The sequence below is a fragment of the Panthera onca genome, chromosome C2, assembly GCF_046562875.1.
Source record: "Panthera onca isolate mPanOnc1 chromosome C2, mPanOnc1 haplotype 2, whole genome shotgun sequence".
Classification (NCBI taxonomy): Eukaryota; Metazoa; Chordata; class Mammalia; order Carnivora; family Felidae; genus Panthera; species Panthera onca.
Genome location: NC_138347.1, coordinates 130002849 through 130026123, shown reverse-complemented (window position 1 = coordinate 130026123; position 23275 = coordinate 130002849). Strand labels below are relative to the sequence as shown.

The window sequence follows — 23275 nt, the reverse complement described above, 5'->3', positions numbered from 1 at the left end:
ATATGAGGAAATGGCAAACATGAGACTGAACAAGTAAGCTTTATACACCTTGTTAAGGAGTTTGTCTTTAAAATGGCACTAGGGAGTTTTAAGCAGCAGAGGAAAATGGGTGACAGATTTGTGTTTTGGAAATACTACTGTGGTAGTGGTGATAAAGGTGGTGGTCCTAAAGATATGGGAACCAGTTAAGAGGCTCTTGCAAAATCTAGGTGAGGAATGGTGAGTCCCTGTACCATGTCTGGTTGAAAATGAAGAGTTATCCTTGAGTTGGGGTTGACAGAGGTCATTGTCTGCTTAGAGGATTGGGGAACTTAAAGATAGAGAAGCCTAGGATGTTATGTAAATTTCTGTATGAAGTGAATAGGTTATGTGCATTTATCTGAGATAAGGATGTAAGGAGGAAAGCCAGGTTGGAGTGGGGTGGCAGGACAGGGGACAAGAATGAAGAGTTCAGTTCTGGGTCTATTCAAGTGGAGATGTTTAGAAGACAGATGAACATAGGGATAAGCAGGCTTGCTCAGGGGGTCCTGGGACTTGCCAACCTCATTGATGCCCTTCTTTTAGGACACCCCAACCATGGGCACTTGACTGGGCTTTTATATAGAGGAATGATAGCCCAACAAATTAAAACAACCTAACAATTGGACCCATTTATTAGCCCTACCCTCCTAAAAACTCTGTTACTCAACATCTCTTTCCTTCCTCTTCCCTATTCTCCCCAGCAACACTGAAGGGGAATTTATGGGAGGCTAAATAATGACCCTTCAAAGATATCCATGTCCTGATCCCATAAACCTGTGAATATGCTACCTTATGTGGCAAAAGGGAATTTGCTAATGTGATTAAATTAAAGATTTAGCAATAGAGAGATTATCCTGCATTATCTGAGTGGGCCAATATAATCAGCAAGGGTCCTTACAAGAGAGAGGGATGAGGGGCAGAATCAGAGAGATGTGATGAGGAAAGCAGTGGTTGAGATGATTGCAGGGCCATAAGTCAAGCAATGCAAATGGCATCCCGCAGCTGGAAGAGGCAAGGGAATGGATTCTCCACTAGAGCCTCCAAAAGGAACTCTACCTGCTACACCTTTAAAAAATTTTTTTAATGTTTATTTATTTTTGAAGGAGAGAGAGAGTGTGAGTGGGGGAGGGGCAAAGAGAGAAGGAGACACAGAATCTGAAGCAGGCTCCAGGCTCTGAGCTGTCAGCACAGAGCCTTACGCAGGGCTTGAACTCACAAACCATGAGCTCATGACCTGAGCCAAAGTCGGACACTTAACAGACTGAGCCACCCAGGCGCCCTGACACCTTGACTTCAGGCCAGTGGGAGACTGAATTTGGACTTTGGATCTCTAGAACAAAAAGATAATACACGTGGGTTGTTTTAAGCCACCAAATTTATAGCAGTCTGTTATAGTAGCAATAGTAAACTAACACAGAGTATAGCAAGAATTGAAGCTGGAGGGCAACACAATGGCCTTAGATGTTAGCACAACTGCAACCTCAAACCTGCCTCATAGTGCTAGGTTACAACCTCCTAAAAGGCCCCAGTGCCCAAGTTTATTATTTCTTGGTTAGATACCAGTAACTAATGCAATGATTCCCCAAGAAATTATACTTTATTGTTATCTCTTTTGCTAATCCAGTGGTTTCCAGACAGTGTGCACTTGGAGGTGATTGGTAGGCCCCACCCTCAGAGTCTGTGATTCAGTAGGTCTCATGTAGGGCCTTTCTGGTAAGCTCTCAGATGATTCTGTTGGTCTGGGGACCACAACTTTGAGAACTACTATAATGTGTGTGTTTGTGTGTGCGTGTGCATGTGTGTGTGTGTGTATACATCATATACATATGTATACACACACACACACATATATATATATATACACATCAATGTCCTTTTTCTCACTCTAGGAGTTGCTGTATGGAGTCCTCTCTCCTTTTTTTTTTTATTAGATTATCAATTCTCTTAGGTTTTATTCTTCTTTATATCCTTAGAGTTTAGCAATGTGCTTGACTAAGTAGACATTTCATGAATGCTTGTTGATTCCCTGTGTAGTCCTGTCCTACTTCTGTTCTCTTAAAGTTAAGGACCCAACTCCTTTCAGCAAAAGATTCTATTGCACAAAGCGTTCTTTGAGATGCAGAATTTTTTACAACCCCAGCAAATTTCATTGAGATATAAGCAGTTGCACACTATTTCCAATAAATAGTGCATGGTCCACGGTCTTTTTTTTTTTTTTTTTATAATCCTGGAAGACTAAGTTAATTATATTTTGGTTGTTGGCAGCTTCTCAATAAGAGATCTGTCAAATGTAATACTATCACAAGCCATTTGGTGACATAAAGAAGAGCAAAATTATGTAAGAAGAATAAACATTTTTCCCCCACCAGGGACAGGAAAGGGGGTGAGAAGACAGCCACATTAGTGGTTTAAAATGCTCTTTCTTGTGAGAGCTTTCAGGAAAAACAGTGTTGGTTTATACCAGTTAACACTGGGTTTCCAGAGATTATGCAGTTTTGTTTCAGTGCAGCCTTTCCCTAACAGCTCAAAGCTTGACTCTGCCCCAGAACCATTTTTTAGCCTGATGTGACTCCCCAGTTGAGTTCTGCAGAGAAGAGGCTCTCAAAGCAGGTTTTTAATCTTTCATACGTGTTTAGAATTTTTGTGTTAAAGTGTCTAGAGACCCTCATGTACCAGAGTCTTCGAATATTCTTTCTAGTTAGTTGGCTTGAAAAATATAACTGGCTATTAGAATATGAATGTGATATCCTATAAAATCATAAAATATAATTACAGTTTTCCTTTGTTATGTAATCGTAGTGATTTATTTTTTAGAATAAGGCTGCATGGTTATAAAGCATATGCTTATACATGATTGACCAGAGAGTACCCACCTGACTTTGCCTCCACTGAACCCAAATACATCTCAGAATCCTCCTCAACACATTTTCTTATATGGGTAGGGGTGTGGACTCTGGAGTTAGAGCTGGGTTTGAATATACACTACTGTAGTTACTAGAGATAAGGCCTTGCTTGGTCAAGGCACTAATCTCTAAGCCTTAGTGTTAGTAAACAGAAGTAATAATAGTACTTCCCTCACAGAGCCCTAATGAGCTTAAATGAGAAAATGCATACACATTCCTTAGCACAGGGCCTGGAACAAAAAGCTTCATAATATTATCTATTCTTCTCTCTATTATCAAAAGCTATTGAGAATGGGCAAAGGATGGAATTATTTGAGTGCCACCCCTCCCCCATGGTGTTCAGATCATATCTGGGCAGAGTCTTTATTTGTTAGGTTTCAAAGTTGCTTAACTAACCAGGCTCTATCCCTTTTGGCATGACAACACATTTTAGTGGACACCCTGTTACCTACCCAATTGGGGTACAGCCGTTTGACTCTAAGCCCAGTTTTCCCCACAGCCTCTCATCTCCTTCAAGCCATCCTGCTCAAATGGTAGTTCAGACTTAGGGGAAGCTGCTGCTACTGTTGTTCGTCATATCCTCTCAATCCTTAGAGAGCTCAGACTAGAACTGAGTCTCCTACAACTTACCCCCTGCTCCTGTCTCTCACTAGAGTTTAAAGATATTGAATGCAAAAATTGCTCTTCCATTCAACTTCCCAAGCATATCTTAAACCCATCCATTTCTCTCCATATGCATGCTGCTACTTTTCTAATTCAACACATCATTATCTCTTGCCTGAATTTCTGAAATAGCCTCCTACATGGGCTTTCTCCTTCCATTTTTGCCTCCTTCCCATCCCATCTCCATCTTGGCCAGTTTGATATTTTAAAACTGCAATGCTGACCATGATCCCTGCTTAAAATTCTTCTTCCTAGGTTCTTATAATAAAATATAAAATCAAGAGCCAGGCCTACATGGCCCTTTATAAATTTGGCTCAGCTTATTTCCCCACCCCCATCTCCTACACTTCTCTTCCTCTCTGTCTACATCACAGCTAGACTGACATCTTTCAGATCCTCAATGAGCCAACCTCTTTCCTTTCCCAGGGCCTTTGCACATTCCATTCCTTTTGCCTGAATGATATTCCCCCAACTTCTAATCTGCTCGACTCTGGTTTTCCTGATAGGTTTCAGTTCAGGGGTTCCTTCTTCAGAGAGTCTTTATTCATTCCCACTCCTTAATATGAGTTCTATTCCCACCTGATATTTTTGCCAGACTATTTGTATTTTTTCTCCATAGAGCTTAGCACAATTTGTAATTCTACACATAACATTTGTTTAGTATTTCTCTCCCCTTCTATATTGTGTGATGTTTGTGTGTTTAGTCTCCCAGCCCAAGAAAAAATCTTATTTATTTATTTATTTATTTATTTATTTTTTTTTTATTTATTTATGAGGGGGGGGGGTGGGGAGAATCTTAAACAGGCTCATGCTCAGCATGGAGCCTGAGGTGGGGCTTGATCCCACAACCCTAGGGTCATGACCTGAGCCAAAATCAGGAGTCAGACACTCAATCGACTGAGCCACTCAGGGGCCCCTAGCTCAGTAAATCTTTTTTTTTTTTTTTTTTCCTAGCTCAGTAAATCTTAAGCAGGTTCTGGTTAGCCTCACAAATGTAAAAGTAGGACCTTTCCCTCCCTTACTGGCATACTGCCATGGTAGATTGTAAGGGCCTCACCCTCCTTTGGGTGTGGGTGCTTACTGTGTCCTGGTATTTTGCAATGGGGTGCCTGTCCTCATGGAGTGAGCTGGACAAGGAGTGAACTAAGTCCAGGGAAAAGAATGTATTGCTTGAGCTGGAAAGCTGCTTGAAATATTAGAAGAGTAGACAAAGCTTTCTGTAACCAACTGCAACATTTTTGTGACTCAGTGCAGTAAAAATTAACTTCTCACACAAGAACCTAGTGCAGATGTTTCTGATCAGAGTGGCTACCTTAGGTGGCTCTCTTCCAAGAAGGGACCCAAGGACCCAGGCTCCATTCATCTTTTGACTCTGCTATTTCCTAAGGCCTTGGAGTCCATCATTTATATCTGACAGAACAGGAGAGAGGGATTATGGAGGGTTGCATTGGAAATATTTATGAACAGGATAGGAAGTGGTATATATTACTTCCCCCCACAATCTTTTGGCCGGAACTCACTGGTTTGTGATATGGTTTCATCTAACTGCAAGGGAGGCTGGGAAATAGAGCCTAACTATATGCCCAAGAAGAAAAGGCAAGCATGGAGTTTGGATGGCTGGAGAAAGGATGGCTGATATGGGCCCAGGTGTGGGTGATAGGTGGTGTTGGCAAATGCATCCTTGACTATCATCTGGTTCCTGGGTGTCCACAAATTCTCCTCACTGTGGCCCTTGACTGACATAGTTCTCATCCATGACCCTTCAGATCTGATTGTCCTTCCTATCCCCACTGGCCTCTATGGAAATTCCCTTGCTTTCCATGTTTCTTTCTCCTTTCAGCTCAGAGAAATCTTTTGTCACTTAGTGGGGCATCTGTGGGGGGTGAAGCTCATGCTAACATATACTCTATGCCTAGTATCACTTTTATTCCTGTAAGTACAGGAAGTCTCTCCTTTTTTCTCTGTCTTCTACTTATTACATCTCTTCTCTGAGACAATGATCAGAGCCTAGCTACTTAAGTGGGAACAGGGAGAGAAAAAAGTAACTATTGAGAGAAAATAACATTGGTTAGTATTTCAAAAACATTGTCCTACAACATATATAAGTTCAATGAAGGTAGACACTGTGTCTGTATGTATACCACAATATCTCCAGAATCTAGCAAAGGGACTCAATAAATATTTACTGAATAAACAAATGCATGAATAAGTACCTGAATGTTGTAAGAAGCAGCGTTCCTCACAGATAAACTCTTACATCTTGATTCTTCCATACCTTTCCAGGCTTCTCAAAAGGGAGTGAGTGGTGCTTTTTGGCCCCCACAGGGAGACCAGAGAGAAAGCTGTAGTGACAGTGCTGTGCACTCTGCAAGTTTGACATATTGTCTTATACTTTTATACACACACACACACACACACACACACACACATTCCCATATATACTTAGAATGAAAAATAATAATAAATAAAAGTAATACAAGAAAACAGGACAGGAAACAATAATAAAGGGAAGAGGAATAAAAACACCCAGTGCCTGACACATAGGAACCCTATAAATGTTTATTGAATGAGAGAAAAGAAGAAATGCCCAGCTTTCCCCATTCAGGGACTGAAATGGGCAGTTTATGGACATGCATTGAATTCCAATATTCTTTCCTTACAAATTTACTGAAGAGAGCTATGCTTGTAGTCTGGTCATAATGTCACTCTTGTTCCTTAGTAACAGACCAGGTTTGTTTTTATAGCTGATCTGACTCAAGGACTGTGTGAATGGTATCAAATGCTAGAGGAGAGCTAACTCTCATGGCAGGGGACAGCAGGACCAGGAGGAAATGAGATGGTTCCCATCCAACACTGATAAGGAAAGTGATGTGGTTTGAGATGGATTATTTATCACGGGTTCCTCTGCTGATGTTTTTGAAGAGGGAAGAATTCAATGAAAACCTTTTTTCCTTTTTTTTTTTTTTTTAAACTTCTCATTAACATTTGTGGCAAACACTATAGGTTGGCACTACCAACTCTCATATCAAACCCCTTCTTTCTGGCCTATTATATGAACTGGAAAAAAAAAAACACCATTCCCAAACTCCACTGCAGCCAAAGAGGCTATCTGATATAATTCTGGATCATGGGACATAAGTGACCCCCCTTCTCTCCCTTCTTTTCTACTTTGAATGGACAAGATGGCAGAAGCCGTAGTTACCATTTGTGACTATGAGGGAGAGGTCAAGAGATGTTGGCCTTCACATTACTGAGCCACTGAACCAATGCCAGCAGACACCTGTCTTTAGACTTTCTCTGTTGTGGGGAAAAATGAATTCCTCTTTGTCCAAAGTCCTGAAATGAAGGACTCTGTCACTTGCAGCCCAAAGTATGTTACTGACAGCTCCTCTTTCTTTTCTTTTATTTTTTTTTCCAGATAGAAGTAAATAAACCAGCTGTATTTAATAAATATGAAAAAAATTCCACAAAATATTAAAATAAGATTTTAAAATACGGAATTGCAGAATAGGTGAAACAATTCGGAAAAGAACAAAGTTGGAGGACTCACACTGCTTGATATTAAGAGTTACTCTGAAAGGTAAGAATTTGTAAAGTCTTTATAAATCAAGACAGTGTGTTATCGGCAAAAGGATAGACACATAGATCAATGGAACACAATACAGCATCCAAAAAAGATGGACTTGCAAAATATTCATCACTGCAGAGCACTTCCTAACAGACAATATTCAACAATTCCTATTACCTCTTCTACTTAGAGTTTCAAGTCAGCTCAATTCCTGGTTACTTAGCCTAAGACAAATTGTAATCATAATAAGTATGTTTAAGACTAAATTCTACATTAGCCTTTCCTTGACTAGGATACACTTCTCCAATCAGGTCTTCTTGCTATTCCCCTCTGATCTCCCTGAAGTCTTAGGAAAATTCCTTTGCCCTTCATGTAAGCCAGTCCAGGTACTGTCCATATACCACCTCTAGTCTGGAACAGGTTCAAGGATTGTTCTTTCTGGTGTTCATGCTTTCCTTTTCCTGCCTTTACTAATTTTCTTTTCCAGACACATCATCCATCTATCTCCCTCCTTCAGTTGTCCTTTGGTTCCACAATTTCCTTCCTTCTTATTTATTTCCCTAAACTGTGAATCAGCTGAAGCCTCCAGTAAGTTATCCTTTTCATGAGGTCTGTTCCTTCAACACAAACAGAGGCCTTATCCGTTATCTATCTGGAGCACTCTTTCCCCACATGTTGGCATGCCCAACCATGTCTGGACATTAAGGTGAATATCTTCTCAAGAAAGCCTTCCTGACTGTCTACTTCTCCACCCTGCATTATTTCACCCAGTTTTTCAATTCTCTTCAAAGCTTTATCAGCCTCTAGCTATCTTGTTCATTACTTTATTTGCTTTATTACTTTCCATTGGTAGCATTTCTATACATTAGTAATAAAGTAGCAGAAAGACAAATTAAGAAAATAATCCCATTTACAATTGCACCAAATAGAGTAAAATACCTAGGAATATACTTAACCAAAGAGGTGAAATATCTATTCTCTGAAAACTATAAAACACTGATGAAAGAAATTGAAGATGACACAAACAAATGGAAAGATATTTCATACTCATGGACTGGAAGAATTAATATTGTTAAAATATCCTTATTATCCAAAGCAATCTAAAGATTCAATGCAATCTCTATCAAAACAGCAACAGGATTTTTAACAACACTAGAAAAAATACTAAAATTTGTATGGAATCACAAAAGACCCCTGATAGCCAAAACAATCTTGAGAAAGAAAAAAAAAAGCTGGAGGTATCACAATTCCAGATTTCAAGATATACTACAAAGCTGTAGTAATCAAAACAGTATGGTACTGGCACAAAAATAGACACATAGATCAATACAACAGAATAGAGAGCCCAGAAATAAACTCAGGCTTACATGGCCAATTAATCTATGATGAATGAAGCAAGAATATGCAATGATGCAATGAGGAAAATAAATGGTGCTGGGAAAACTGGACAGCTACATGCAAAAGAATAAAACTGAACCACTTTCTTACACCATACATAAAAATAAACTCAAAAGGATTAAAGACCTAAATGTGAGACCCCAAACCATAAAAATCCCAGAAGAGAACACAGGTAGTAATGTCTCTAGCATCAGCCATAGAAACATTTTTCTAGATATGTCTCCTAGTGCAATATTGGTTTCGGGAGTAGAATTCAGTGACTCATCATTTACATACAACACCCAGTGCTCATCACAAGTGCCCTCCTTAGTAGCCATCACCCATCTAGCCCATCCCCCACATACCTCCCTCCATCAACCCTCAGTTTGTTTTCTATTGTTAAGAGTCTCTTGTGGTTTGTTTCCCTCTCTTCTTCCTCCCCCGCCCTCCACCCCATAAGTTCATCTGTTTTGTTTCTTAGATTCCACATATGAGTGAAATCATTTGATATTTGTCTTTCTCTTATTAACTTATTTCACTTAGCTTAATACATTCTAGCTTCATCCATGTTATTGCAAATGGCAAGATTTCATTCTTTTTGATGGCTGAATAACATTTCATTGTATATATACCACATCTTCTTTATCCATTCATCAATCGATGGACATTTGGGCTCTCCTCATAAGTTTGACTGTTGTTGATAACGGTGCTATAAACATCAGGGTGCATTTACCCCTTTGAACTGATCAGTGCTGTTTATAACCATACCTCTCTGATACAGTGAATACCTCAGCCTCAATACAGACTTGATTTAAAGCAGGGAATAGAGGTGGGGTAAACAAACTATAAACGACAACTATGTCAGCTAATATAAAATTATTTCTTTACTACAAAGATATATTTGACCACTTTTAGTAAATTCAGAACATTCAGCATATGGAAGGCTGATAATTTATTTAACTGATCCGTTATTAATGAGCATTTCAATTTTTTTCCAATTTTTTCTTTATTAACGGCGTTGTGACATTGAACATTCTTATGTATTTAGCTTTGTATACATGTGCAAAATTTCATCAGGATAAATTTCTATATGTAAAATTGCTGGTTCAAACAGTCTGCAAATTTACAATGCTGATAGTTATTGTCTAGGGCCATTTTAAATAGGAAATTAATATAACAATCACTTCCCTAAAGTAAACTTGTATTTCAGTTGCAATTTCAGAGTAACACACTTGTATTTTACACACATACAAATATTCTCTCTCTAATGAAAAATTTTTAGATATCCAAACTATATAATTATGTTTTGCTTTCCCAGCTTTCAATTTAATGATTTCTAATGAATGCAATGGAGTGAATTCATGTATTATTAGCAGCGATATGCCTTCTTTGTTAATTTTAGGCTATTTAATGGTCACAGATGGATCTCTAATTTACACATCTCTCCTTTTTGTAGATAAGAGTCCCAGTGTCTACAAACTTAAGGATGTAGTTAGTTGTACACAAAACTCTGAATTAAAGTCAGTCTTTGGATTTTGTTTTGAATCACAGCATACTGGAGCCATGAGGGATCTTATAGATCTGTAATTGGCATGGCCTAATTTATAGTTTGGGATATAGATAAGGCACCACTCAGGTGGGCTCCCAAAGTTGAACATGTGAACCCTCATATGGCCAGTGAACAGGAAATACCATGTCCTTCCCATATGCCAGAGCCATCATGATCACTTCCATTTCTGCTTCTGGAGTCTCAGTAGAGATGTCCCCTCAAGGCCAGGGGTCTCCACTACCCTCACGAAAGACTGGTGGCTCCCAAGGAACCGCTAGTGCAGACTTTTGCTTGGATCACTGCTCTTCCTTCAGAGGCCAGAGAGAAGATTCCCAGACCTCAGGAGTAAGTTCCACCAGGGGCGGACTCCAGGCAAACCTGGCCTGGATGCCCATTCCTATAGTTCCTCATGTTCCCTCACACAGCCACTTGTCCAGTACTCAAGACTGCTACCTGATTCCTGGGATGGGTCCAGTCCTTGTGGGTACTGATTTACAGACTCCTTTTTGAATTCCTAAGTCTGTGCAGAGGCTGGGCTGGCAGTCCTACTTTTTTCTCCTTGATGGTGAGTTTATCTGATGGGTCTTGTGTTCATTCTCTGACTTTGAGCCTTGCTCAGGGCAACCTCCAGTCCACTCCAACTAGTTTTAATTTCTGAAACAAAGTGTTGGGGTCCTGATGCCTTCCCACCCTCATCCTCAAGAGTATCTTGGGCTCCAACTATAATCTTCAGGCTGCAGATCTCAATACTTTCTCTTTCCCTCACACACAGATATTAAATTCTATTTTATCCATCCATCCCACTGGAGATCATGTAAGTGCAGCCCTCTCATGTTAAAAATGAGGAAACTGAGGCACAGGGGAGTAACTTACCCAGGGTCACATACCTGGTCACTATAGGCCAGAGATAAGGACCTTGCTTTCTAAATCATAACTCAGGGCTCTGTTATTTCCTTTGAGATGTTTCTCTTTTGTGGTTTTTCTCTGGTGAGTTTTGAAATCCTAAGCCATTTACTCTCTAGCATTCTTGGCCACATTCCACACCACCCAGCTGAAATATACTTAGACATGCTGCATACCTTTTTATTTACCTAGTAGTGATTTCCAGAGTCAAAACCAAAACGGTCATTAAAATCAGCTGCTCTTTCAGAAAACCCGCATTATTATTCCCCTTCATTAGGGTAGAATAATCAAGGGCTAGTGCAGAGCACATTCATTGCCCCAGAATGTGCTTTGCTGCTTCTCTGTGATCCAGTGACTCTAGAAAATACTTACGCTGCAGCCCAGCCTTTGGCACATGTTTCCTTTCATCATCTCCTCTGGACTCTTCATTAGGTCAACCTTTTGGGGTGTTTTCAGTTCTGTCTCATCCTAAACAAACATTTGTCACTTGATGGACAGCTTAGGGAAGCAACTGGAAAGCAATTAGAAAGGTAAGAAATCATTCTGACAAGCAATCTCAATCCACCAAGTCATGGTTCGTATCTCCTGGTGTTGGAATCCTCATCTACGGCCTGGAATTCCAGACACAGTCTCATTCCTCAGGCTGATGGCTAGCTTTGGGTGGGGTGTAGAGTTTGAGAGTGTCCGGGTCATGGGGGGGGGGGGGGAAGGGAAGGGTAGTAGGAGTGTTTACATTTAGAAGTCCTTCTCCTGAGGAATTTTATTTCAGTCTTAATGGAATTTAAACCCTCTCCTTTCCCCTTTCTCTCTTTTTAGTTTAGTCCCTGCAGCTATTTCCGATTTTCCACTTTCTCTCCAGCTGCTTTTGGGGAGGGGTGCTTTTCCCTGTATGCTCCCCCCCTCCCCAGTCTCCATCCTCTCTCTGCCAGCAAAAGAGGTTCCCTACCTTTCGGGGCTTCTTGCTCCCCAAGTTCAGCTCTTCGTGTTGCGTACCTGCTGAATTCTGTGGTTCAGGTTGTGCAGATTGTTGTGTTAATCCTCCAATCAGTTTTCTAGGTATGTAGGATGGCTTAGTGTTGGTCTGGCTGTATTTCATGGACGTGAGACACACAAAAAGCTTCCATGCTGTTCTGCCATCTTGGCTCCTCCAGGAATTTTATTTCAAAAAGTCTGGGGATTGTCGGAATATGAGTAGTTAACCTGCCTAACGTTGGATCAGACTGCCTGCAAGCATTGTGTCAGAATGCCATTCTACAAAGACAGCTTCCAGAACTTCCTGAAAAGTACCTTTTAAGAAATCATGTTTCTATCTTGATTTATCTTTATTAGTTGACATGCAGAGAAGACTTAATTCTCTAGGTTTGTACCCATAATTTTACTTAACGTGGAAATCCCACTTTCTGTTTTCCATATTGGCTCATCTCTCTCTAAGAGAGAGGTCCTCAGCCCTGGCAGCACATTGAATCAGCTGGGGAACTTTTAGAAATTGCCAGTTCCCTGGAAACACCCCAGAGCAATGAAATCATCCCCACTGGGGGGGTGGGACCTAGGCATCAGTACATTTTAGAAGTCTCAGATGATTCTGTTGTGGAGTTTAGGTGCCTAGAAATTACTACCTACAGGCAACAATTTGCCTGAATGCTGAACTCTAAGCTTTGTGGGGGTAAAAACTGGTTTGTTTACCCTCTCTCATCCCTGACACCTGTAATACCTCCTGACCCATGAGTAGTAAGTATTTACTGATGGAAGGAATTCATGCTTATTTTGAACTTCATGAAGATGTAGATAAACCAATGCTCTCCCTTTGGGGTGCCTGGGTGGCTTGGTCAGTTAAGTGTCCGGTTATGATCTCGCAGTTCATGTGCTCAAACCCCACATTGGGCTCTGTGCTGACAGTTTAGAGCCTGGATCCTGCTTCAGATTCTGTGTCTCCCTTTCGCTCTGCCCCTCCCCTGCTGCTCTCTCTCTCTCTCTCTCTTTCTCACAAAAATAAATAAACATTAAAAAAAAGAAGAAGAAATGCTCCCCCTTTTACCTAGGGATAATGTTGCACATCTATAGTCATGGCACTAGATTCATATTAGAAGCTTCTATGTACCCTGATTCTTAAATTACAGGATCATGAAAGGTTTATGGTCCGGGGGGAGAGCTCTGGTTTGCCAGGGCTATGGGGACAACTAGGGGCATCAGGACCATGGCTGTTTACCAACTGGAATGAAAATAGTTTAATATTTTAACATAGGTCCTCTTGTACTCATGTATAAACAGGCCACAGTGGTTTGGTTTTGGTCCTTATGTTGCCAGGGATTTCCTAGTCCCAAAAGCTGTATGTGATCTGGTGCTGTCCATTCTCTGACTTGTCATTGTCCTCTTCCTTTTCCTTGCACTCCAACCACCCTGGCTTTCTCTGTTTTCCTTGAACACTGTCAAATGCCTTCTTGCCTGAGGGTCTTTGCACTTGCTGCTCAGTCTGCTGGAACATTTTCCCAATGGGAGGAGCTGCCAAGTCACGTTGCAAAGGGCATAGAAACAAACATGGGAATGACAGCAGCCAGTTTGGCAAACAGTCTACCACATGGCGCCTTTAGGGAAAATATTCAGTCTCTTAGATAAAATGCTCAGCACCTCAGATTTCTCTTCTCTCTCTCTCTGTCTCTTTTTCTCTGTGAGTGCTTGAAAACATTCTATTTTGGCTGCCAGAATCTGAATATTAACTATTTTTCTTTATGTTTCTGCAATAAATCTAATTGTCTTTCCTCTCATTTCTACTCCATACTCCCTGCCCACCTCCTTCTCCAGATAAATGCTTTAGAGTGGCTAAGGAGATGCTTCATATGAAAATAGAAAGGAGAAATACACATTTAATGGCTTAAGATATTATTCCAGTTACAGTAGTTCCACACAATGGTCTCAGGCAATGGGCTGAGTACTTCCTACACATTGTCTCATTTGATCTTCACAAGAGCTCATCTTACACATAAGGAAACTGAGACCTTGAGTGGTTGGAGAAACATTGACTAGGTAAATGGTGAAGCAGGATTTGACCTGAGGACTGCCTGACTCCATTGCCCATGGTCTTCGTCCTTACACTCTCTTGTGTTTCTCTCTGTCAGATCATCATCTGTAATGTCCCCTTTATAAAGCTCTAAAATTCCTATGTGTTTAAAGCTTGTTTACTGCTCTAAGAAGTATGCACTAAGAGCATACTGCCTGGCTAAAATTTAAAAGACAGCAAAAAGAAGCGTGACACAGAGAGTGATTGCCATTACAATGGCAAACAAATCACAGAAGAATAATAGGAAAGCCTCCATACAGAAGGCTTTTATTAATCCATGGAAGTGGCAGTGATATTTCACCATGAAGCACAAGTTAGCAAGAATGGGCCACCAGGCTGAATTATATTTGAATATCTTATCTTCATGTTGGACACATGAGCAAGGGTACATATTATATGCATGATTATTTTTCTTTGGGTTAAGGCATGTTGTTGATGCAATAAATTTCTCTTGGGGCTTAGTATCCCATTTAGGCTTCTCACAAAACCATGGCTTCCTAGTCCTAAATTCAACATTGTTGAAAAAGATGTTTCTTCACAGATTCTATCATTTATACTTAATCCTAAATTATTAATACTTTAAATTTATTCCTAAGGAGTTGCTATTTTACTTTCTAACTATTCAAGGGGGAGATTTGAGTGGAAAAAATGTTAGCATTTATTTATTTTTTTCTTGTACCATGATGTTAAAAAATAACGACAAAATGTGGTCCCTGGACCAGCAACATACAGATTACCTAGGAAACCTGTTTGAAATACAAATTCTTGGGACTCACCCTAGACCATATGTGGTCTCCTAGAAGCCATGTAGTTTCAATTTTTGTATTTAGGTTTATAGTTCATCTCATATTATATTTTTCCATATACTTATCCAGTTGTACGAGCATCACTTATTTAAAAGACTTTTGTCCAAAATCAATTGACTCTAAATGTGTGGTCTATTTCTGGTCTCTTTAATTTGTTCCATTAATCTATTTATCCTTTACCAATACCGCACTGTCTTGATTACTGTACTTTTATAATAAGTCTTGAAATCATGTAGGTTGAGTGTCTGACATAGTTCTTTTTTCTCCATTTCCTTAGGTCATCTTTAATTTCTCTCAGCAATGTTTTGTGGGTTTTGGTGCATAGGACTTGCATGTCTTTTGTTAAATTTATTCCTATTTTACATACATATATAAACCATCACTACTATCCATCTCCAGAACTCTTTTCATCTTCCCAAGCTGAGATTCTGTACCCATTGAACACTAAATCCCCTATTCTTCCCTCCCCCTTCCCCCCAGCAACCATCATTCTACTGTCTGTTTCTATGAACTTGACTAATCCAGGTGCTCCATATAAGTGGAATCATATAGTATCTGTCCTTCTGTGACTGGCTTATTTCACTTTACATAATGTTTTCAAGGTTCATCCATGTTGTAGCAGGTGTCAGAATTTTCTTTCTTTTTTAAGACTGAATAATATTCTAGTGTATGTATTTTCCGTATTTTGTTTATTCATCCATCTATGGATTCTTGGGCTGATTCTACTTTTTGGCTATTATGACTAATGCTGCCATGAATATGAGTGTACAAATATCTGTTTGAATTCCTGCTTTCAATGCTTTTTAGTATATACTTAAAATGGTATCTTTAAGACTCTTTTTTCCAAATGTTTAATGACAAAATATAGAAATACACTAATATAACACTGTATGTTAACTATAGTGGAATTAAAAATAAAAAATAAAATGAATTAAAAATTTAAAAATTTAAAAAACAAAATATAGAAATAATTGATTTCTTATAAAGAGCCCACCAAACTCCACACCCGAAAAACAAATAACCCAGTGAAGAAATGGGCAGAAAACATGAATAGACACTTCTCTAAAGAAGACATCCAGATGGCCAACAGGCACATGAAAAGATGCTCAACGTCGCTCCTCATCAGGGAAATACAAACCAAAACCACACTCAGATATCACCTCACGCCAGTCAGAGTGGCCAAAATGAACAGATCAGGATACTGTAGATGCTGGAGAGGATGTGGAGAAACGGGAACCCTCTTACACTGTTGGTGGGAATGCAAATTGGTGCAGCCACTCTGGAAAACAGTGTGGAGGTTCCTCAGAAAATTAAAAATAGACCTACCCTATGACCTAGCAATAGCACTGCTAGGAATTTACCCAAGGGATACAGGAGTACTGATGCATAGGGGCACTTGTACCCCAATGTTTATAGCAGCACTCTCAACAATAGCCAAATGATGGAAAGAGCCTAAATGTCCATCAACTGATGAATGGATAAAGAAATTGTGGTTTATATACACAATGGAGTACTACGTGGCAATGAGAAAGAATGAAATATGGCCCTTTGTAGCAACATGGATGGAACTGGAGAGTGTAATGCTAAGTGAAATAAGCCATACAGAGAAAGACAGATACCATATGGTTTCACTCTTATGTGGATCCTGAGAAACTTAACAGAAACCCATAGGGGAGGGGAAGGAAAAAAAAAAGGAGGTTAGAGTGGGAGAGAGCCAAAGCAGAAGAGACCCTTAAAAACTGAGAACAAACTGAAGGTTGATGGGGGGTGGGAGGGAGGGGAGGGTGGGTGATGGGTATTGAGGAGGGCACCTTTTGGGATGAGCACTGGGTGTTGTATGGAAACCAATTTGACAATAAACTTCATATATTGAAAAAAATAAATAAATAAAATTCTACCCTTAGAAAGGAGGCATTATGGAATCAATGACACAAGTTGGTGAATAGAAGAGGTATCTTTTAGTCGAGCTGAGGTTGCTAACTGAGTCAGAAATATTAGCAGGGCTATGTGTCGTATTCAAAATATAAGCAAATCACTCACAGGTATCTTCAGTGTTCTCAGTGCTGGCAACTTTTAAAAAAACTCAAATAAAAAATATATTAAAATAAACAAACAAACAAACAAAAGAAATAATTGATTTCTGTATATTGATATTGTATCCTGTGCCTTTGAGAAATTCAATGATTAATTCTACCAGTTGTTTAGTAGATCCTTTAAATTTTATGCATATAGTCTTGTTGAGTGTGAATAAAGATAATTTTACTTCTTCCTTCCAAACTTTATGCCTTTTACCTGTTTTTCTTGTTTTAGTGCATGGCTAAGACCTTATGGACAATGTTTAGGAAAAGTAATGACAGCAGATATCCTTGCCTTGCTCCCAATCTTAGGGTGAAAGTGTTTAGTATTTCACCATTAGGGAAAACATTAGTTGCATGTTTTTTCTTAGTACCTTTAATCAGATGGAGGGATCTCTTCTATTCCTGCTTTGATGAGAGTTTAAAAAAAAACACTTTATAAAGGTATAGTCGATATACAAAAAACTGCATATGTTTAATGTATAAGGATACCTTGTTTTTTTGCACTTTGCTTTATTGTGCTTCACAGATATTGAATTTTTTATAAATCGAAGGTTTGTGGTAACCATGTGTCAAGCAAGTCTATCAGTGTCATTTATCCAAAAGAATTTGCTCATTTTGTGTTTTTTTGTGTGTCCCATTTTGGTAATTCTCAGAATATTTCAAACTTTTTCCCTATTATTATATTAGTGTGGTAATCTGTAATTAGTGGTTACAACTCACTGAAAGTTCAGATGATGGTTAGCATTTTTTAGCAATATTCTTTAATTGAGGTACAAAATTAATTGTTTTTTTAGACATAATGTTCCTGCACATTTAACAGACTATAGTATAGTGTAAATAGAAATTTTATATGCACTGGGATACCAAAAAAATCCACTTGACTCACTTTATTGTGATATTTGCTTTATTGCAGTGGTCTGGAACTCAACCTATAGTATCTCTATGGAATACCCATATACAATTTGATGAGCCTGACATACACCTTTGAAACAACAATCAAGGTAATAAACATAACCATAATCTCCAAAAGTTATCATATGTGTACACTGAATTTTGCCAAATGCCTTTTCTGTGTTTATTGAAAAATTCCCCAGCAAAGAGCAATGAATTTTATGATTCAATTCCTAAGTAAGGTGAAAGTCCCAAATGCTTTGTGCATTTTACTGCCTGAACAAAATTAAGATTTATAGACTAATAAAGAAGAGAGAGAATGGGTGTCGTAGTGGCAATCAACAGTAATGTTCATAATACACCTTATGACTCAATTTTAGAATTTTGTGTAAGTTATACTGCAACTAAATTAATAGAATAACTTGCTATATTTGACATATTGTTTCACCCATCTACCCTGCTCATGCATTAAAACTTGTCTTTCTAAAATACAGATCTGACTATTTTACAACTTTGCTCAAAAAACTTGCTGGCTCCCTAACTACAGAACAAGTTCCATAGCATGGCATCCAATGCCTTTCTGGAATGGGTTCCATGTTGTCTTTTTAGTAGTATCTTTCAGTGCCTTGTCACCCAACATTTGCTCTTCCTCTGATATGCTGTGCATTCCTGTGTCTATCATTGCTGGTAATGCCTTTTCCCTCCTTATGTACTCCACAATCCACTCATCTCTCAAGACCCAAGCTCAAATGCTGCCTCTTCCATGAGTATACTGTGGAATATTCTTCCACAGTATTTCCAGTTGCTATGGATCTCTATTATCTCTGTGCTCCTATTGTACTGGTAATGCTCTCTTGTTGGATATAGTGGAAAATTTGTTTGGATTATGTTTTCCTCAGCTGTGTGGCCCCACATTGCTTCATATAGGGATGGCAGATATTACAGAAGCCACAAGTCCCCATTTGTGAGCCCATGAAAGTTATTACTAAATGATTACAGCATGATTTTCCACCAAGCCTAAATGGACTTAAAGGCACCTCAGAACATTATTAATTGATTATTAATGAATGATCTAGGCAGTTATTGGATTAAATTCATTGGATTAAATGAGAACTGCATTAAATGAAAACTATCTTTAGTTAAATTTATGGCCTCGTTCATAACAAAAGCCCAATTCTTTGGTTAGTTGAAGTGAATTTCACTGCATAGACCCCAGGGGTGGTTTCCACCAGGGACTAAATTTATTTGGGTGAGAGTAGGAAAATAGAAGATTATAGCATATTATAGAACTATAGCATTATAGCATGTGGAGGAACTGGCCACATGGAAGGAATCTGTTAGTAAGAGTGACAAGCTCCTGCTGAAGGGAGGCCAGGCTGTCAGACCGATTTCATTTTCTTCTCAAGAAACTCACCAGGAGATCCTGTTATTTTCTTGGTTTAGAATCTGAGAATCAGATAAAGCTCTGTATCAACTGTGTGTAAGGTCATACCCTGGGAATCTCATGGGCCAAGGGGAGGAGTGAGAGTGTTTCCAAATGCCACAATCCATTTCATTACTGTGGGGCAAACTTCTATCAGACATGGCCTTAAGTTCCCCCCTGGGACTAGCAGGTGTCTACAGCAAATAGAATCCTTTAAACCATGCAGACATCAGTCTGACTAATGTTCAAAAGTCAGTTTGGGAAATGGCAATCATTTGGGGTTTCTTTGAAGAGAAGAGTTTTGACTCTTTGTCAAGTTCTTGGAAACCATATGAAGGCTATACTGTCCAAGCTTATGACCATTAGCCACATTAAAAAAACATTTTTTTAATGTTTATTTATTTTTGAGAGACAGAGAGAGACAGAGCATGAGCAGGGGAGGGGCAGAGAGAGAAGGAGACACAGAATCCGAAGCAGGCTCCAGGCTCTGAGCTGTCAGCATAGAGACCAACAAGGGGCTCGAACTCATGAACCGTGAAATCATGACCTGTGTTGAAGTTGATGCTCAACCAACAGAGCCACCCAGGCGCCCCTTCCACATTTTTGTTTTAATTAAAAAATTTTTTTTAGTTCATTTAGAGACAGAGAGAGAGAGAGAGAGAGAGAGAGAGAGAGAGCGAGCATGGGTGCATGTGTGCATGAGCAGGGGAGGGGCAGAGAGAGGGGGAGAGAATCCCAAGCAGGCTCCATGCTGTCAATGTGGAGACTAACGCAGGGCTCTATCCCACTAATGGTGAAATCATGACCTGAGCTGAAATCAAGAATCAGACACTTAACCAACTGGGCCATGCAGGCACTCCACATTTTGTTTTTAAATTTAAGTTTGTTAAATTTATTTTATTTTTATTTTAATTTTTTTTTACAGTGAAAAATCAAGTTTTATTTATTTATTTTTCCAATATATGAAATTTATTGTCAAATTGGTTTCCATACAACACCCAGTGCTCATCCCAAAAGGTGCCTTCCTCAATACCCATCACCCACCCTCCCCTCCCTCCCACCCCCATCAACCCTCAGTTTGTTCTCAGTTTTTAACAGTCTCTTATGCTTTGGCTCTCTCCCACTCTAACCTAATTTTTTTTTCCTTCCCCTCCCCCATGGGTTTCTGTTAAGTTTCTCAGGATCCACATAAGAGTGAAACCATATGGTATCTGTCTTTCTCTGTATGGCTTATTTCACTTAGCATCAGACTCTCCAATTCCATCCACGTTGCTACAAAAGGCCATATTTCATTCTTTCTCATTGCCACGTAGTACTCCATTGTGTATATAAACCACAATTTCTTTATCCATTCATCAGTTGATGGACATTTAGGCTCTTTCCATCATTTGGCTATTGTTGAGAGTGCTGCTATAAACATTGGGGTACAAGTGCCCCTATGCATCAGTACTCCTGTATCCCTTGGGTAAATTCCTAGCAGTGCTATTGCTGGGTCATAGGGTAGGTCTATTTTTAATTTTCTGAGGAACCTCCACACTGTTTTCCAGAGAGGCTGCACCAATTTGCATTCCCACCAACAGTGTAAGAGGGTTCCCGTTTCTCCACATCCTCTCCAGCATCTATAGTCTCCTGATTTGTTCATTTTGGCCACTCTGACTGGCATGAGGTGATATCTGAGTGTGGTTTTGATTTGTATTTCCCTGATAAGAAGCGATGTTGAACATCTTTTCATGTGCCTGTTGGCCATCTGGATGTCTTCTTTAGAGAAGTGTCTATTCATGTTTTCTGCCCATTTCTTCACTGGGTTATTTGTTTTTCAGGTGTGGAGTTTGGTGAGCTCTTCATAGATTTTGGATACTAGCCCTTTGTCCGATATGTCATTTGCAAATATCTTTTCCCATTCCGTTGGTTGCCTTTTAGTTTTGTTGGTTGTTTCCTTTGCTGTGCAGGAGCTTTTTATCTTCATAAGGTCCCAGTAATTCACTTTTGCTTTTAATTCCCTTGCCTTTGGGGATGTGCCGAGTAAGAGATTGCTACGGCTGAGGTCAGAGAGGTCTTTTCCTGCTTTCTCCTCTAAGGTTTTGATGGTTTCCTGTCTCACATTCAGGTCCTTTATCCATTTTGAGTTTATTTTTGTGAATGGTGTGAGAAAGTGGTCTAGTTTCAACCTTCTGCATGTTGCTGTCCAGTTCTCCCAGCACCATTTGTTAAAGAGACTGTCTTTTTTCCATTGGATGTTCTTTCCTGCTTTGTCAAAGATGAGTTGGCCATACGTTTGTGGGTCTAGTTCTGGGGTTTCTATTCTATTCCATTGGTCTATGTGTCTGTTTTTGTGCCAATACCGTGCTGTCTTGATGATTACAGCTTTGTAGTAGAGGCTAAAGTCTGGGATTGTGATGCCTCCTGCTTTGGTCTTCTTCAAAATTACTTTGGCTATTCAGGGCCTTTTGTGGTTCCATATGAATTTTAGGATTGCTTGTTCTAGTTTCGAGAAGAATGCTGGTGCGATTTTGATTGGGATTGCATTGAATGTGTGTAGATAGCTTTGGGTAGTATTGACATTTTGACAATATTTATTCTTCCAATCCATGAGCAGGGAATGTCTTTCCATTTCTTTATATCTTCTTCAATTACCTGCATAAGCTTTCTATAGTTTTCAGCATGCAGATCTTTTACATCTTTGGTTAGATTTATTCCTAGGTATTTTATGCTTCTTGGTGCAATTGTGAATGGGATCAGTTTCTTCATTTGTCTTTCTGTTGCTTCATTGTTAGTGTATAAGAATGCAACTGATTTCTGCACATTGATTTTGTATCCTGCAACTTTGCTGAATTCATGTATCAGTTCTAGCAGACTTTTGGTGGAGTCTATCGGATTTTCCATGTATAATATCATGTCATCTACAAAAAGCGAAAGCTTGACTTCATCTTTGCCAATTTTGATGCCTTTGATTTCCTTTTGTTGTCTGATTGCTGATGCTAGAACTTCCAACACTATATTAAACAACAGCGGTGAGAGTGGGCATCCCTGTCGTGTTCCTGATCTCAGGGAAAAAGCTCTCAGTTTTCCCCATTGAGGATGATGTTAGCTGTAGGCTTTTCATAAATGGCTTTTATGATCTTTAAGTATGTTCCTTCTATCCTGACTTTCTCAAGGGTTTTTATTAAGAAAGGGTGCTGGATTTTGTCAAAGGCCTTTTCTGCATCGATTGACAGGATCATATGGTTCTTCTCTTTTTTTTTACTGATGTGATGTATCACGTTGATTGATTTGCGAATGTTGAACCAGCCCTGCATCCCAGGAATGAATCCCACTTGATCATGGTGAATAATTCTTTTTATATGCTGTTGAATTCGATTTGCTAGTATCTTATTGAGAATTTTTGCATCCATATTCATCAGGGATATTGGCCTGTAGTTCTCTTTTTTTACTGGGTCTCTGTCTGGTTTAGGAACCAAAGTAATATTGGCTTCATAGAATGGGTCTGGAAGTTTTCCTTCCCTTTCTATTTCTTGGAATAGCTTGAGAAGGATAGGTATTATCTCTGCTTTAAACGTCTGGTAGAACTCCTCTGGGAAGCCATCTGGTCCTGGACTCTTATTTGTTGGGAGATTTTTGATAACCAATTCAATTTCTTCGCTGGTTATGGGTCTGTTCAAGCTTTCTATTTCCTCCTGATTGAGTTTTGGAAGAGTGTGGGTGTTTAGGAATTTGTCCATTTCTTCCAGATTGTCCAATTTTTTGGCATATAATTTTTCATAGTATTCCCTGATAATTGTTTGTATCTCTGAGGGATTGGTTGTAATAATTCCATTTTCATTCATGATTTTATCTATTTGGGTCATCTCCCTTTTCTTTTTGAGAAGCCTGGCTAGAGGTTTGTCAATTTTGTTTATTTTTTCAAAAAACCAACTCTTGGTTTCATTGATCTGCTCTACAGTTTTTTAGATTCTATATTGTTTATTTCTGCTCTGATCTTTATTATTTCTCTTCTTCTGCTGGGTTTAGGCTGCCTTTGCTGTTCTGCTTCTATTTCCT

At 39.3% G+C, this 23275-nt stretch overlaps 1 long non-coding RNA gene across 1 annotated transcript in view; it reads left to right on the top strand.

Annotated features, from left to right (window-relative positions):
• The window catches only part of LOC144612786 (uncharacterized), a 222782-nt gene that overhangs the window by 73625 nt on the left and 125882 nt on the right, over positions 1–23275 (top strand). Inside the window, exons 2-3 of the long non-coding RNA XR_013549858.2 lie at positions 7006–7167; positions 17837–17924. This is a non-coding gene — a long non-coding RNA (uncharacterized LOC144612786). The remainder of the gene's footprint in view (positions 1–7005; positions 7168–17836; positions 17925–23275) is intronic.